The sequence below is a fragment of the Camelus dromedarius genome, chromosome 7, assembly GCF_036321535.1.
Source record: "Camelus dromedarius isolate mCamDro1 chromosome 7, mCamDro1.pat, whole genome shotgun sequence".
NCBI lineage: Eukaryota > Metazoa > Chordata > Mammalia > Artiodactyla > Camelidae > Camelus > Camelus dromedarius.
Genome location: NC_087442.1, coordinates 36,152,343 through 36,169,410, shown reverse-complemented (window position 1 = coordinate 36,169,410; position 17,068 = coordinate 36,152,343). Strand labels below are relative to the sequence as shown.

The following is a 17,068-nucleotide window of genomic DNA, read 5'->3' as shown; positions in this document are numbered from 1 at the left end:
CTGTGTTAAGAAGGATTCCAAGATTCTTTCTGGACACGGTGAGAAAGATTGTTATTATGATCAATGAAGTATGAGCCCTAGGGGATGGATTGTTTGGAAGCTTGACACATATATGGCCTCGGAAGTCACCAAGTCTAAACTCCTCTTTACTCATGTGAAGATGCTGAGGAGCATAAGGGTTAAATGACTTGTAAAATTTAGTTCTTAGAGACAAAAATCCAAGGTCTTAGATTCTAGATTACTGTTCTGTCATCTATACAAATGCTTTTCTAGTCCTGGATTTCTAGAATATCACAGACTGAGAGAAGCTAGCAAATTAGTGAACTCCCAAGTCCTGTCACAATGCAAAGACAACTATTGTAATGGCTATTTTACTTATGGAAATATAGCTATTTCCCTGTGTCTCTGCACTTACTGAAATCCCACAGCATTTCTTTCTGCTCATGATAGGAGTGGATTAGCCCTTGACTTGGCCAAATATCAGCAGATTCACAAAGCAAGTCATCTTGCTCTTGAGATTCAACCTTGCCTGTGGTTTAATCTACTCGGTCTGCCACTGTTGCCTCAGCAAAAAAAAAAAAAAAAAAAAAAAGGTTACATTATGCCATGAAAAGAAAGAAGTTGCAAAGGAGCCACACAATTTAAGCCAACAAACATTTGTTGAGTGCTTAAGAGCACAAGGCTTTCTACTTGATCATTTTCTCCAATACGCTAGAAATCCGTAGAGTCAGACCAGGAGGCATCCCTGATGTTAAGGACGGTATTGAACTGCATGGATTTTTTCCCCTTTCTCAATGTTTTGTGTTATTTCTAAAAGAGTTCTTTATTAATGGAAAGTTTAAAGCACCAAGCGTTAGAGTGAGCTTTATCCTTCCACTTGGAGATTTGGCTGAAATCACTAGCTTCAGGACATCTTTAGGGGGCTGGAAATGGATGTTTCTAAAAAGGCTTTGCAGCATAATTTTGATCTAGTTATTGAAGAGGTTAATTCTGTTTCCACGGTTGGTTTTACATTAAAAAAAAAAAACACTTTGGGGGAGTAGGTAAATAGGATAATATCTGATGTTGAAGGTAAAGATTTTTAAAACCAAATGAAGTGGAAGAACTATTCAGTCAATGATGTCTAGCTAAACAAAATTTGCAGAATTGAATAAGATGACAACAATTAAATCACCCCTTAGCTTCAATTTATACTTGTCTTCATAAAGAATGATCTGTTTGCAGCAGTTACCTTCTTGGTAACTTGGTTTGCTTAGCTTATTATTAAAATGAAACCCATGTTTCCCGAACATACTGAGTCGGGGAGGTGGTTCCAAAGCACAGAGAGTGGCAAGGCAGATATCTGAGGACTGGAAAATGGTACAGATGGTGTGTGGACTTTCTGCAATGGGAAATGGCACACCTTTTAATTCCCTCATGCCAAGCAGCGCAATGGAGAAACCAAGATTTAGCTGCATGCTGGGTTTGATACATTCAATGGTTAAAGGCAAAGGCAAACACGTCCGTGAATACTAGTGTTCTGTCTGTCTGTCTCTGTTCCTAGGGCAAGTCTGCCAGGTACCTTATGGAGGTAAAAGAGACCAAAGTGCCATGGTCTGATGAGGAAGTGAGAGAAGTAACCCACCTGTGTGTGAGGGGAGTTTTTTGATGGTCCGGCCCCACATTTTCTGATAGAGTAGCCACTAACCACGTGTAGCAGTGGAAACCTTGAAACACGTGGCTAGGATGACTGTGCAACTAAGGGCTTTTTGTTGTCTGTTTCCCTTTTTTCTTTGCTTGTTTTAGAGTTTTAAATTTTATTTAACTTAAGCTAATTTAAATTTAAACATTGATACTTCAGTTATTGGAAAACTTTTAAGTATGTTTAGAACACCTTACGTTCCTGGATCTCCTTTTTTTAACTGTAAATTTTATGAAATCTAAATACAGATTTCCCGTGAAAATTCACTATCCAAATTGTGTTGTGCTGCAAGTGTAAAATATATGTCAGACTTCAAAGACTTAACATGAAAAAACTGAATATAAACATTTTGTTAATGCTTTCATAGTTGTATATTGATAATATTTTGGGCATATTGAGTTAAATAATATATACAATTAAAATTAACAGACTTTTTTTTTTTTTTACTTTTTCAATGTGACTACTTAAAAAATTAAAATTACATATGTAACTTGCATTATATTCCCACTAGGCAGTGCTGGTCTAGAAAGAGATCTACCATATTGTCCTTGTAGGACATTCCTTTTTGAATAGTTATTAAAATTGTCTTCTACACATATGTATACTTACTGTAACAGTAGGAGTTGCGTAGCAGTATTGCCTAGCAAATTGTCTAACAAATAACTCATTTTTTAAAAAATCTGCTACTAAGAATCTACAGCTTCCTTTTCCATATAACAACGTGGCCTTGCTTATGTGCTCTGGTCTTTTGTTTCTTTAACTATCAAACTGGAAATTTTGAAATCAACAGCTTTTCTTTTTCCTTCTAATGACCTAGCCTTTCCTTTCATTTTTCATAAGTAAGTTCGCAGTGGGGACAACCAGTTTATAAAACAGACAGAATGGAGATGCTCTGGTTGAAGTGGGAGTTGAAGACTGACACAGCACCCCAGGCCCCATGTTGCCCCAGTCCCCTCAATGCCCCCGACTCTAAGGGGTACTACTCTGAAAACTGTGTCACTCAGTGATTTCCAGGCCCAACCTTCTGAGTTTTCAGTTGCTCCATGAATGCATGCCCACTGTCACCACCTGGAATCTCTTTCTGAGCTGGGCCCATCACACCTATTCACGAGGTCTTCAGAAAGCATGTAGCCCTGGTGATTCCCATGGCCACTGTGGGTCACCCACACCCCCAACCTGGCTGCCCTGTGGTTTCTGGCCCTTCCCCACCCTCACCGTTGCTATGGCAACTGCAAACCATTCCTGGCAAAGGCAAGAAAAGGCAGCCATGGAACTGGTGACCTTCCACCTCTCCCAGATGGCCCAAGAGGAGCTGGTCTCACATAGAAACTGACCCAGTTCATATCAGCCACATAAACGCTCTGCATAAAAGGCTGTTTCTTCTTTCTTGCCAACAGGTGCCACACATCACACGGGAAAACAAGGGGTAAACAAATGCAGTATTTTGGTGACAGGTTTTTACTCAGCTCAAACTTCTTTTCTTAAATGGCAATGCAAGTAATTCACCCCACCTCCTCTAAAGTGCCTTTCTAATTTGATTTTAATTATTGCAATGACTGTCTAATTCAACTCCCTGTGGTCTGACTCCATTAGACAGACCGATAGCCTAGGAGACCCCTTCCCCTATCCGCTCAGACTCCGCCCATCCATGAATGCTGCAAACAAGCAAATCAACATGTGTGAAAACACCAAGCACCTGCCAGCTCCTAGCTGGATAAACATAAACAATCCTGTACATTTCTGGTAACTCCATTTCCTCATCTGGAAAATAGGTGCACGAATGGCCCTGCTGAGCTTTTATAAAGACTCACTGAGTAATCACATCTACATAAAACGTACTGAGCAGCGTCTGGCACACAGTTAATGCTCCAGGCAGGTTAGCTATTCCTGTTGTGATTGATTTTATTCCAACCATTAGGAGAACTGAGGAATATTATCATCCCACCACTCAGTGCAGCATTTCAGAGACTGCAGTCAACATATCTATATTCCCTCTAGTTTATACTGGGCAACTCTGATGATCACTGAAAATCTAAGGGAATTTTTTTTTTTGGCTTTACATTTATCTTTCTAATATTTCCTACATCCTACAAATGCCAGGAAGAGGCAGTGGAAAGACGCCTTCTCTTCTAGGAACGAACAGAACAGTGATAAGCGTGCAGGTCATTCTGGCATCCTAAAGAGCATTTTTATTTCAAGTCCCATAACTCTAGCTTCACCAACCCTCCGAGCTCGGGAGTGAGAAAACCACCATGATCTAGAATCATTTCCAAGACTCCCTAGTCCAAACCTTACGTGAGAAAGCCCAGGACCTCATTCAGGTACTAAAGCCACTGCTTAAGCCAGCAGTGGACTGAGATTGGGCTGTGGCAGTATTCAGTGGACCCATTTGCAGAAAGGAGATAATGAACTTGAAGGCTGAATAAATTCTTGGCTATTCACACAGGACAGAGATCTTACTTGACCCAGAAATGGGCTGTCATCAAAGTGTTATGTGATCATTGCATAAATGTGTTTTCTTAGAACCAGGGGAGAATTTTATAGCTTTCAAATTCTCAGACTTCCATGATCCAAAAATAGGTTAATAACTACTCTTAATTTTTCAGTTTTTTTTTTTTTACATTTTCACTGCTTCCATAAAAGGCTGTTTCTTCTCTCTTTCTTGCCAACAGGTGCCAGCACTTCACTCATGTAAAGTGACACTAGTGGGGGGAGAAAAGACCAAAAGAGAATGAAGGGTCATTCTAATAAGATGACTGTCATATTACTGCACATCCAGACTTCCTTAAAATCTTAATCCAGAAACCAGACTTCCTCGAAATTCTGCCTGTATCGAGCGGTACTGAGGAGTGAGATGCAGGAGGGACAGATGCATACACTTGCCTCCAATCAGGTGGAATTTTCAACCTGGCACACCATCTTGAACATCTTGGGATCAGAGGACAGCCTACATTTCTAGAGAGGTTTCAGTTCACGGACAGGACACTGAACTGGTCTGACCAGGTTTCCCCTGTGTTGTGTGCAGTCACCCAAAGTCAGGACACTCTCCGTCTTCTTCCGGAGAGTCAGCCCCATCTCTTCACTGGCTACAAAAGTAGAAGGGCTCTCCCAAACACCCAATCACCCAATCACCCTCTCCCTGCTTTCACATCTTCTATAGGCAAAAGCTCCCTAGCTCTTTTGTCTGTTTACCCATTCATCACAGAGCCACTTAGGACACAGCAAATTCTTTTATAGAGCCATGCAAAGACCTACAACACTCTTCTGTCAATAGGATATTATTTTAAAGGACAAGCCAATAAGATTTCCCACATATGACTGTTTCATGTGCATGTATTTATGAACCAGATGGTAAAGCTTTTTCTTGTTTTCCTCTCTCTGTTATTTGAACACGAGGAGACTGTATGTAGAAGACATCAAGTGTGCTGTCAGTCTTCCCCACACATAACACAGGCAATCACATTTTTTAAAAAGAGTAGCAATGATGAAGCCTCAAAATCAGCAGCCAGAGATGCTGGGGAGAGGTTCTTAGACAGAGCTGGAAGCCCCAGGTTCAGCCCCAATTCTCTGCATCCAAACCAAAGGCAATGTCTCCCCTCTTCATGTTCAGAAGGATTAGAATTCCTCCGGAATCCTACACTTGAGTGTGTAGGGCTTGAGTTCTGTCTTGCCACATATATTTTTAAGTTTGCAGCTAGAAGGGTCCCTGAAGGCAAAGAGTTTCTCCTTCCCCATGCTGCCCCTCCATTGCCTGTTTACAGCACTGCTTTCTTCTTCCTTCTTATACCCAACTAAATTGAAAATTTCATCACCAGTGTCAGAAAATTAAACCCCAGGGAGCAGAGCAATAGCCCAGAGCATCCCTTCCCTGGCTAAGAGCCAATCCTTGAATATAACTTTGCAAACCCTCTCTGGTGTTCGGAGGCTTAAAAGGATGCAAAACAGAGTCATTTAGAAGCATGGTTTTTGACAGCTAAAATCTCTCCGACTGCACTCCAACTCTTCACTGCAATTAATTTGTTAAAAAGAGAAAGAACGTATTTCAAATTGGAGACTGGTTTCATGAAAGGAGAAAGGGAGGCGACCTAGCTGAGTTGCACACTTCCCAGGCAGAAAACGGCAGCGCACCCAGAAGAGACGCTTCTTTCCGTGGCTGAGGGTGTGAAGAAGTGTTTGACAGACCATTGTAATAACGTCTCTCTTCACAATGCAAACACCAGCAGCACAATCAAGCAGCTCACGGCTGGGCTCTGTATCTGCACCTTGCTCTCTCTTCCCAGCAATGCACAGGGAGGGTTGGCTCTTATTAATTTAATTCCAAAAGCATCTTTCTTTTAAATGAATCAGTGCCCAGGGAGATAAAGCAAACTCCACTTCTCACGCTGATCCTAACTAGACAAACCAATGTGCCAGTATAATACATGGTCAACTACAAATCCGATCATACCCAAGCAATGCAAGCAGCCTCTGGAATACAGAAGCGCACACATCACGGGGAACCCTACAATGCCTGTTCTTCCATGTGCTTGTTCCAATTCACAGTTTTCTCAGCAGACAATAGGACAAAGCTACATTTTAGCTCAGGCTGCTAATACCAGCGGACAGACGTGTAAGACTGAGGTTTACTCACCAAGCTCCCGTAAGTCCATCTTTCCCAACTACAAATACTGCTTCTAAGCTGCTGTCGCCACCAAATGACTTAAAGTTGTCCCCCAGAAGAACAACGTGCTGGAATATCAGACGGTCCCTGAGTAAGCTTGTTCACGAAATAGGTTTCCAGTTGAGCCATGTGAATGGAGACCCGCTGCACACCTTTGAATGGTATACACTTCAAGTCCAGAAGAATAAGCATGTAGCTTTGCTTATGTTTATGGAGCTGGAGCCCAGGGGTGCTCCGATTGGCAGGAATCGCAGAAAGATCAGCCAATCAAAGGGAGCCTCCATGTCAGGGAAACTCCTGCTCGTTTATTTAGCATCTTCAGAGACCATCGGCTTTTCTAGGAAGAGCTTTTTTCTTCTAGTATCACAAGAGAAAACAATAACTTCATTTAATTTTAGTGCCCTATGCTGTTTCATCAGTAAAGATATAGCTCCTCTTCTTGGTACTCCGTCATGCTCCCCCTTTTCTTATAAAGAACTAAAAACAAAAGGAAAAGAGGAAGAAGAAGAAGAAGAAGAAGAAAGAGCTGGTGATGGACTGGTGATAGTTCATATTCATCAGCCTCCACCTTGTTGGGAGAAAGGAGGGGGGAGCACCCGGGCTCAATAATTACTGATTCTGTTGCCATGGAAACAGACTGGCTGCAGCGAGTTGGATTCGTGTAGAACATCTGCTGCCAGACCCATAATCAACTGCGATCTCATCTCTCCCCCTCTCCCTACTTTTATTTGATTGTGAGTTTGCTTTCTCCCTCTCTTTCTTTACATATAGTTTTTTTTTTTGTCCAGAAATGTCACGTAACAGCCTCACTTTGAACACACAGCACACGCGCGCCAAGGGTGCTCACAATACCCAGAAATGCAGTCATGCAAAAGTGCATCCCAGCCGAGTTCCCACGGGAGCACCCATACTCTGATTCCTACTCAGGATGTAAACAAACACACACGGCCCCTCCTGGGCCTCCACCTCTAACTAAAATTTACTCTAATTCCCTAAAGAATTAGTGGGCTATCTTTTAAAATATTTATTATCGAACACCCCTAAAAGCCCTCAAATAAAAGTTCTCAGTGGCACTTTTCCAGGGCACTGTGTGGTTCCTAGTCGACCTTTGGAATGAAGCGACTAAACCGGGAAGCTTGCAGAAGAAAGCATGCACAAAGCCTTAAGGCTCAGCTTCTCTGTATTAGCACCTGGCCAAGGCGCCCGGAACACCAGGGATCTCCCTGAGGATCTCCTCAGCTCATTTACATCCCCTCCGACTCCTCCCTTGCTTGCTCCAGATTCTTCTGGTTGCATGACCAGTTAATGTCACACTCTGGATGTGCTGCTATCTTTCCCTTCAACAGCAGGGGCCGCCACTGAGCAATGAATGTCTGCATGGCCCAGTGAGACCGGGGCTGGGGATCAGATGGTGGTAATCTCACACGTGGGTCTGCGGGAAGCCCTCAGTTCTACAGAGACTGACTGTAAATGGGAAGTGTCAGAGGAGACTATGATTCTGGCTTAAGACAGAGAGCAAGGAATTATTCTCTGTCCCTTTGTCATGAATCTCAAGGAGAGCCTTCTCTTCCCTAAAGGTCTCTGCAAGCCTGGTGCCCTCAAGCTATTCATGACATGGACCAGGCTTTGGAGGGAACTGAGCCTGGCTCTTTGCGTGCCTCTCGGAGCCAAGGTGAACTAGTCACTTACCACTCACCCAGTCTCATAAGCAACAGTAGCTACGGACTTCCCTTATTCCTAAACCACTCCCGGTCCAAACCCCATGTCCATCTGTCTCCAGGTGCTCAGCCCTGGCCCCAGTGGTCTTGATGTTGTATTTGCCTTTTCAAGAATCTGAATCCTGGCTTTCCACTTTGTCTTTTTGTGCCACTGTGCGCTGGGGATGGAATTCTCACTCAAGTTCTGCCTCCCAGGCACCCAGCAGTCTTCCCCAGCTCTGTCTACACTACCTCCACCCCCAGAGCTGTGGAGAGCTCAGGTTTTCTCTACTACTTTTCTGGAACCTTTCTAATCTCACCTGTCTACCCTCCTCTGGACACCTACCCTTTGCCTTCTCATCCTCCTGAGACCGTCCAAATGGCCGCTGTTTTTATGCAGAAACATGTCATTCCAACCAGCTCTTCCCTGGATGAAAACTTAATCAAAATTTAACTGTTTGTTCAACAAATAGTGAGTGTTTATGTGTCAAACACTGTGCTGGTGACAAAACAAACCAGCATGTTTTTGCCTTGCAACACAGTGACCCTAGCAGAGGAGACACAAAATATTAAAATGTAACTTTCACACAGGGGATGAAGGAGAGCTTTGTGTTATGAGCACAAATAATAAAAAGACTGAACTTAGTGAGGTAAGGAAGGGTATCTCGGAGGAAGTGATGGTTGAGCTAAGATCTAAAGGAAGAGGAAAAGTAATGAGGTGAGAGTGAGGGGAACAGTGTCTCAGACATAGGGGATAATACATGCAAAGCACCTTCCAAGATGCCCACTGCCTAGGAGGAAGGGTGGCATCTTTGAAAACTTGAAAGAAGCCAAATGCAGCCGATTGGAGTGAGAACGATTAAAAGGGAGGTGTGAGATAAACTTGGACAGCAAGCAGAGGTCAGAGCTGCAGGGTCCTAGAAACCACGTTTAGGAGTTTGGTTTTTATCTTACAAGCAATGGCAAGCCACTGGAGTCCTTTACTAAGTGACTCCCTGTGCCACCCGCCCCCACCATACACACATCTATGTAACTCAATATATTCCCTAGTTAATCTCAACAACAAGTTAACAGGATATCAATCTGATTGAAACAGTCAAAGTCAAGGCATCCATAGCTTGTTGGACTGATTTGGCTAACATTTACAAAGCAGTTAATAAATAGTCCAGGAGGCATTTTATCTGGGTTAACCAATTTAATCCTCACGACAACCCTGTGAGGTGTTATTATCATTCTCCCTATATACAGCGTGAGGAAATGGAGGCATAGGAAGTTACGTAACTTGACCAAGGCTACAAAGATAAAAAGTGGCAGAGCTGGGATTTGAACCAAAGGATTCTAGCCCTAGTTTAGTTTCTTTAAGTGTGATCTACAGGGACCAGATCATTTGGAGTTCTCAATAAAATGCAGATTCCTCGAATCCCACTGTATCCCTCCCAACCCACAGCCCCAGGACTGGAGTCTAGGAACATCTTCCCAAGCTCTCCAGGGGATTCCTATTTACATCACAGTTTGAGACTCACTGCTAAGAGATGTTTAAAAATAAAGGGGGAAAAAACGCTAACCCCAAATTAATCTTTAATGTATAAATTGGAGAAGGGGGTCTCACTATTCCAAGTCACCCCAAAGGACCCGTTTACATGAGAATGAGGTCATGTTCCTCTGACTACCGCTTCTCGAGTTGAGAGTGGATACCCTAGCACAGTTTGGGGCTCCGTAGCTATGCTGGTGAGCAGGTATATGAAGAAAGAACAGGTGAGCTCAACAGAAAGACCAGATTCACCAGATAGTTAGAGATGCTGTCACACCTGCCAGCAAGAAGACAGGTGGATCACATATTATTGTGAACATATGAAATATTATACACTTTCTTTGGATATGTTTTTCCTAGAAAATTCATTTTTAAGACAAAAATTACAAGGTAGACAGAGAATACTTTTTGGCCTCTGTCTGATCCACCCCCTTGTATATTCAAAAGCTAGCAAGCAGGAACTTTGGTTCACCTAGCTAGTCATGGTTTTAGTTCTGAAAAATAAGCAGCTTCATATGCATTTCCAGAGGGGTCACTTTATACAGAATAGCTACAGAGTCTTTGGAAAATCTTCCAAAGAATTTTCCAATGGGATCTTGTCTAGGAGTTTTGTTACTGAGATCACAGACTGGCTTAGTTAACTTGACCATTATAGGGTCTTCTTCCCTTGCTAGGCTGTGCAATGAAAAGAACATACACAAACTGGAAGAGCTGCTGCTGAACCTCAAAAAAAGGGAAACCCAGATTTTGTTGGATTGACATTTGAACTTCTGCTTGTCAAGTCCCCAAGAACTGGTACAAAGCACACCTTTAATGGGTTTGCACTCTGCAGGCTCAAGATGGATGACTGGTAGTGTATCTAACCTTCCAAACACATTCAGATTTCTGATGTGCTGTCTACAGATAGGAGAAGAGAATCACAGCATCAAATACCTGGAAAACTCAGGGGGAAATAATCATGCCTGGGCATCTGAATACAATCTGAAGAGATCTCTTTCCATTTCACCCCACGTTATAGCTTGTCCTGTGCTCCGTTCTGGGTAGGCACTGCTGGTACCATTTTTCTGGCATTTGGGGGAGGGGGGACAGATTTAAGTTAATTAAATTCTATTCATTTCTATAAATATGATTTATTAGATGTATTATTACCAAATTTGATGTAAGTCGTATACCTTTGTAATGGGACCAGTAAATATAGTGACTGTTGGGGAATGAGTTCTAAGCTGGCTGCCTAAAGTTTCCTTAGTCCGCCTACAGGTCTTCACTAACACGAGCACCTTTTATACTGGGCATCTAACAGAGCGCTGAAGAAGATCCCATTTACTGGGTTATAAAGAGGCGGCACTAATAACAAATCCTTCTGTTTGCCAACTCCTGGTCCCAGACAGATTATTACTTCCACGAGCTGGGCATCCGTTTCATCAGGCTGCATGCTCATCGTTGGCAATGATGTGATGGTGGTGGCCTCTTTAGTTCCTGACACAGTTACACTGAACCCCATTTTTGTTTGGTTGACTCATTCTTAAGAGGGAGGGCACTTCAATATATATATGAAGAAAAAAGATGGAGGGCATTAGGGTCAAATTGAGCCGCAAGTAAATTCCAAACACGTAGGCTTTGCACAAGGATCACCTCCACATATATTTGCAGCCTTCTTAAGGCACCCTCCCTTTCTCCACTATGCCCATGAACACAAGTGCACCCACAAACTGACTCCACTTCCACCCTGTCTACCAGAAACAGGCCCAGTACAGACTGATCAGACTGTGTCTTCCAAGGGTGTGAGGTCAGAAGTAAGGACTCTGTCCTAACAGGTTAGAAATGTAACTGCTATTGGCTCCGTTTAATGGCTTTATTTCATTCAAGAGACACTGGAAAAATACTTCTCTAATCAGCCGGGCTGGCCGGTGTATAGTCAGCTCTGACGTTTTACATGGTGTCTTTTAAAACCAAACATACGCAAAGCCTCAGGTCAACATGGTCAGGATAACTTTTACGTATCTTTTTACCCCCAAGGGGAGATCATCATCATAACATTCCATAGAAAAATCCCCATACGTAGACAGCTGCTTTTCTTTTTTCTAACCCTCATGACGAGCAGAACTTACAAAGCCTGCTACGATGTCACTTTATCTTTAAATCCCAGGATGTGAAACTCTACATGACATCACCTCAACATCCTGGGAAGATGAGAGAGATAATAGCAAATGCAATTGCAGTGCCTCCAATGGGCCAACATAACACACTTATTTTCCAGAAAGCATGACTAAGAGCCAGCTAAGGAGGTATGGACAGTGAAAGACTATGTCTATAGTCACCATCCAGTAAGTGGTAGACTCAGGATTCAAAGTCAGGTGTCTGTCTGTAAAGCACCACGAGCAGGGTACCACACCATGCCTCAGAGCTCCCATAGGCAAACTGCCTAGAACAGCTGAGATCGTTCCAATAGCATCCTAAGACTGAGTTATACTTTGTAACTCATATTATGAAGCATTAATATGAATTAGTTAATTTCCCTGAACTTTGCTATTTTTACATTTCCCTTAAAAATGCCTGAAATATAAGTAAATCCTCCAAACACTGAAATAAAAGCAGATCCACAAAATGCAAAGCCATCTATAAATAGGTCTCCAACCCATGCATTTCTTCTGCCCTCTTCAAGAGGCTGCATTGGCCTCTGACAGGTGATGACCATGACTTACATTCATAGGGTTGGAGAGACAAGGTCTAGAAGTTCTTAGGGTGTGAAAGACTTGACCAAATGAACTGAGCTGACCTGAGAACATGGGGGCCAGAAGAGCAAGGCCTGACATGATGCATTTCTTATTCTGACTGCCTTCAAAGGAACGGCTGGTGAAATTCTGAAAGCTTATCGAGTTGCCAACTCAATTTTTTCAAAAATACCATGGAAGTGCATTCTGGATTGAAAAATTATGCCAAAAGGAAAAATGAAAATGCCAAAATCCTCAGCTCAGCCTTGCCAAACATGTCTACTGGCAATATGGTGGCAAAAAGTTACTGGGCCAATGGTAGCATATTCTTTAGATGATGTGAAATGGGAAACAGCTTCCTCACCATTAGGAAAAGGGACGCTTCTGGGCTGTCATCACGTTCTTCTTGGTTTTCAGAGCTAATGCATAAGTAAACCTCTCCCAATTCTGAAACATGTAATTTCACATGCAAATAATTCCATCTTTCTAGAAAAAAAATTTAGTTTCTGATAATCTTAATAAAAGGACTGATATTTCATTGCAGTTGGTAGAGGTTAAATCTATTGTTTTATCAAATGGTTAACATTTGATGTCCTTACTTTCTGTGGTCTTTCTGCTTTCAGATTCACAGACAACCCATGCGTCCTGGTCTCCTGTTATAACAGGGATTACAATTGCAACAGAACAGGGTAAACTGGGGATGAAGGAGAAGGATGGAGGGTTTGCTGAACAAGAGCAAAACCAAGAAGATAAGTAGATAAGTAGATTTAGTCAGTCAATTCCCTGGAGGTCATGTTCTAAGACACGGAAGGAGATGGGCAAAGCAGAAGGAATTTCAGGGTTAAGAGGAAAGTCGAAGGGGTCCGTACAAAGCCAGACATGAAACCACAAGGTGAGGACACCCACAGGACCAAGGGGGTCACCATAGGAAATTCTAGGATGAGTCCTGTTTAAACTCAGTTATTTCTACTTTGTTCTTTGGTAAAGAAGTTGGCTTTGTCAGATGCTAGTCACATGACAACCATGTGCCCAGAGTCCCAGTGAACGTCAGCAACAACCCGGCACCTCTCCAGGAAAACCAACTCAGAGTGTGACTACCCATGGCAAACCAGCACTGCCACCACAAGGCCAGGCTTGTCCTTAAACTCAGTCCTTCAATATCATCAGCTTGTACGAGCCAGATTGCTTGCAAACTGTTCTCTATCCTACTTCTAATTAAAGAGAGCTTTGAAATGTGAACCACGACCCCTAGGCAAATGATATTAACAGGTTATTCCCAACTCTCACAAAGAATGAGCTTTGCAAACTAATTTGTGCAGCAATTAAATTCAGACCAAGATATAATTTTATTTTATTGCTCAGTACTTGCCTGCATTTTTTTTAAAGCCAGTAATTGCAGGAAGGAGTTAATTTGATAATATAAATAAAAATTGCCCCCAAGGGGCAATAACCAATCCATTTACATGCAAAAATGCTCCCCCTCCAAGTCATCCCAAGGCAAATATGAAACATGATTTCCAAAAGGCATTGCCTATAATTCTCTTAATACAGTGACAAGCATGAGAATTGTGAAGCAAATATTTCAAATAACCACATATGTTCAACCATAAATAACTTATACTTGGGGGAATATATTGTGTGTTAGACATCTCAGTTGCTCTGTACATACACGGAAAAAATCTACTCCACCAAAAAAAGTTTAGTTTTTAGGTAAGGAATTGGGCCTCAATTCATTCAACTAATGTTTAGGAAGTACCTCCATGTGCTCACATGTTGCCTCTTGTTTCTTTCAAATCTTGAGAACCCAAGAATACAGCCTTAATATCATAAAAGTAATAAAACGCCATTTATTAAGTTTTCTCTTCATGTGTTCACCGTATTTCATATCTTTTCTGAGTCAATTCTGTTCTGCCCACCTCGTAAGCTTCTATTCGTACATTAAAACCCTCTAAGTAGAGTCCTTCATCTGTGTAATCCCTCCTCTGAATTACTTCCACACAGTGTATAGGCTTTTGCTATTGCACATGTCACATTACTTTGTAATTATCTCTTTCCAGGGCTATCCCAACACAGTGAACTCCTTAGAGTCAGATTTATTAACACAACACTAGGAATACCATCTCTCGATATCTCTGATACCTCTGCCAAGAATATAAAACCTTTACACCTAGGGAAGTTACCAAATTCCTTCTTAGTATCTCTGTCAGTCTATCCAACATCATGGATAAAGTTATGAGACGAGGGTATCTTTGAAAACATCTCAGTGACTCATCTCATGTTTTGTCCTATTTCTTCTTCCTCCCACTCCTGCAATCCCCAGCCTGAGACAGCAGAGGGTGTGCTGGAAAGCAGTCTTGAAACCTCCCCTTCAGAAATCCATTTTACAGCAGCCCAGGTGCTGAGCCCCGCTCTGCCTGGGAACTGGCTCACTTTTTTCAAGGATGCAACATCTGCTCAGAACTTTTTTTCCAGTTAGTGAGTCTTCCTCAAATAGAGCCTCAGAGGGTTTTGATCTTAGAACCAATCAACTTCAGGCTGAAGATGCAGGGCACTGGCTGAGCTAGCACAGCTGGCTCAAACCCATGCTTTATTTGAAGGAAGGATAAACAAACTGAACCCAAGTTTACAGTGTTGGGTGTTGAGGTCAAAGAATTCTCTCTGGACCAGGACTATTTATCAGACCACAACTGGAACTTGGTGACTGTTCTGTACCCTCATTAAAGCTGTGTTTTTAAAAATGACTAGAAGAACATACATGTCCATACAGAAATCTGCTGCATTTCTTTACACTAATGATGAAATGTCAGACAAGGGAAGTAAAAAAAAAAACTCTTTTAAAATTGCATCCAAAAAAAAAAAAATCTTAGGAATAAACCTGACCAAGGAGGTAAAAGACTTATAAGCTGAGAACTATAAATCACTGATAAAAGAAATTTAAGATGATTCAAAGAAATGGAAAGATATCCCATGCTCTTGGATTGCAAAAACTAATATTGTTAAAATGGCCATACTATCCAAAGCAATCTACAGATTTAATGTGATCCCTATCAAATTACCCATGATATTTTCTGCAGAATTAGAACAAATAATCCATAAATCTATATGAAACCATAAAAGACCCAGAATTGCCAAAGCCATCCTGAGGAAAAGGATCAAAGCTGGAGGTCCTACTATATAGCATAGGGAACTATATTCAACACCCTGTAATAAACCATATGGAAAACAATATGAAAAAGAATGTGGATACATATGCATAACTGAATCACTTTGCTGTACACCAGAAACTAACACCACATTATAAATCAACTATACTTCAATTAAAAAATACATGTTCAGTAGAGAAAATGCTTAACGTTATAAACTTAACAAAAGAAAAAAAATACAATTAATCACGCCATGCAGAAGAACCCATTGTTAAAACTATTCAAATTTAATGTTTAATCCTTCTTAGTTCATATTTTTATTTCCTTAAGGTACAATTTTGTACCCTGCTCCCCTCTCCCATTTAACATATTAAAATGTTTCCCTATATTTAAATACTATTCACAAATGTCATTTTTAAATGACCCAAAATTTTAACATATCAATAAATGTGCCCATAAATTAATCTATCATGTCTTCATTGCTGAACTGCTGAGTTAATTTCCATTTTCTTGCTATTGTAAATAACAATGAAAGGAACATCTATATGCAGATCTTTCCTTTTCTCCCTGGAATATCTGTGATTCTAAATAGCTGTATTGTATTGCATGGCTTTATAAATAGGGCCATCAATTGTTGGTGAATTTCCCAAGAGGACATTTGTCCTCATGTATTTCTTAAAATTCTGCTGAAATGTTAAGGTTTCTGCCAGAAAAGTGGTAGCAAGGGGCCCTTAAATGTCACTGTGGTTGCCAATTCTTCCTTTCTTTTTTGCAGAAGGAGCTCTAGGTCTTCTGCCTGTAAGGGAAGGGAGGGGAGGGTGGAAAGTAATCAACCTCACGAACTACCGGAGGCTAGATCTCCCAGGCTCAGCCTGGTTTGGGTTGTGAATGTGTTTGGGAGGATCACAGGCCCTGGTCTAAGCAGGAGCACATGCTAGCATGAAAAATCAAGTGGCTTCTATCAGACACTCAGTACCACCAAAGTAAAATCTAAAGGTGTTTTTAAGGTACACACACACACACACACACCACACACACAATTTCTGTTCCTTTTCTCCTGTAAGTGCCTTAATTTTTTCCTGGTCCTGAAAGAAATTGTCACTCTGAAGTATCACTCCTTCTCATGTCTTATGTTAGCCACACAATAACCTTTACTTATGGAATGAATTTGAATTTGTTCTATAGTTTGCAAAGTTTGTTCTGGAATGTGCCATTTCCTCTTAAAACATGATAAACTTATTCAAAAAAGAAGCATCATCAGCTTCTTCTTTTTTTTTTTTTTTCATTATTGGCTGGATGAAAATTCAATCCAAGTAACTTTTGTTGAGTACTTATACAATGTTTTGGTGGGCATCTTGGGGTAGAAAGGTGAGAAAGTATTCGCCCTTGTTCTCAAGAGCAAAGTCAAGGAGAGAGTGCAGGTAACTACACTATAATCTAAGATCATGGTTTTCAATAGGTCCTGCCAGGATTCTGCAGCATTGCCTCAAGGCAGCCTTGAGGTGGGACAAGGGATGGCTAGGGACCTGTTTAAAACAAGGTAACTGGCTAAAAGAAGAATACATTTCAAACTCAGTGTGTGGTCAAGCATGTTAAGAGGCACAAGCAAGGGAAAAAGAAAGTGCACATAAGAGAAAACAATCAA

The 17,068-nt window shown here is 41.5% G+C and overlaps 1 protein-coding gene across 10 annotated transcripts in view; it reads right to left on the bottom strand.

Moving 5' to 3' along the window:
* Positions 1-17,068, bottom strand: part of ELMO1 (engulfment and cell motility 1) — a 490,805-nt gene that overhangs the window by 119,414 nt on the left and 354,323 nt on the right. The window contains exon 1 of one of the 10 annotated variants that reach the window (XM_010975541.3): positions 6,312-7,266. The exons of the other annotated variants lie outside the window; for them this stretch is intronic. The gene's annotated coding sequence lies outside the window, so the exon portion shown is untranslated. Of the gene's footprint in view, positions 1-6,311; positions 7,267-17,068 lie in introns of those variants that run through there. 10 annotated transcript variants of the gene reach the window in all.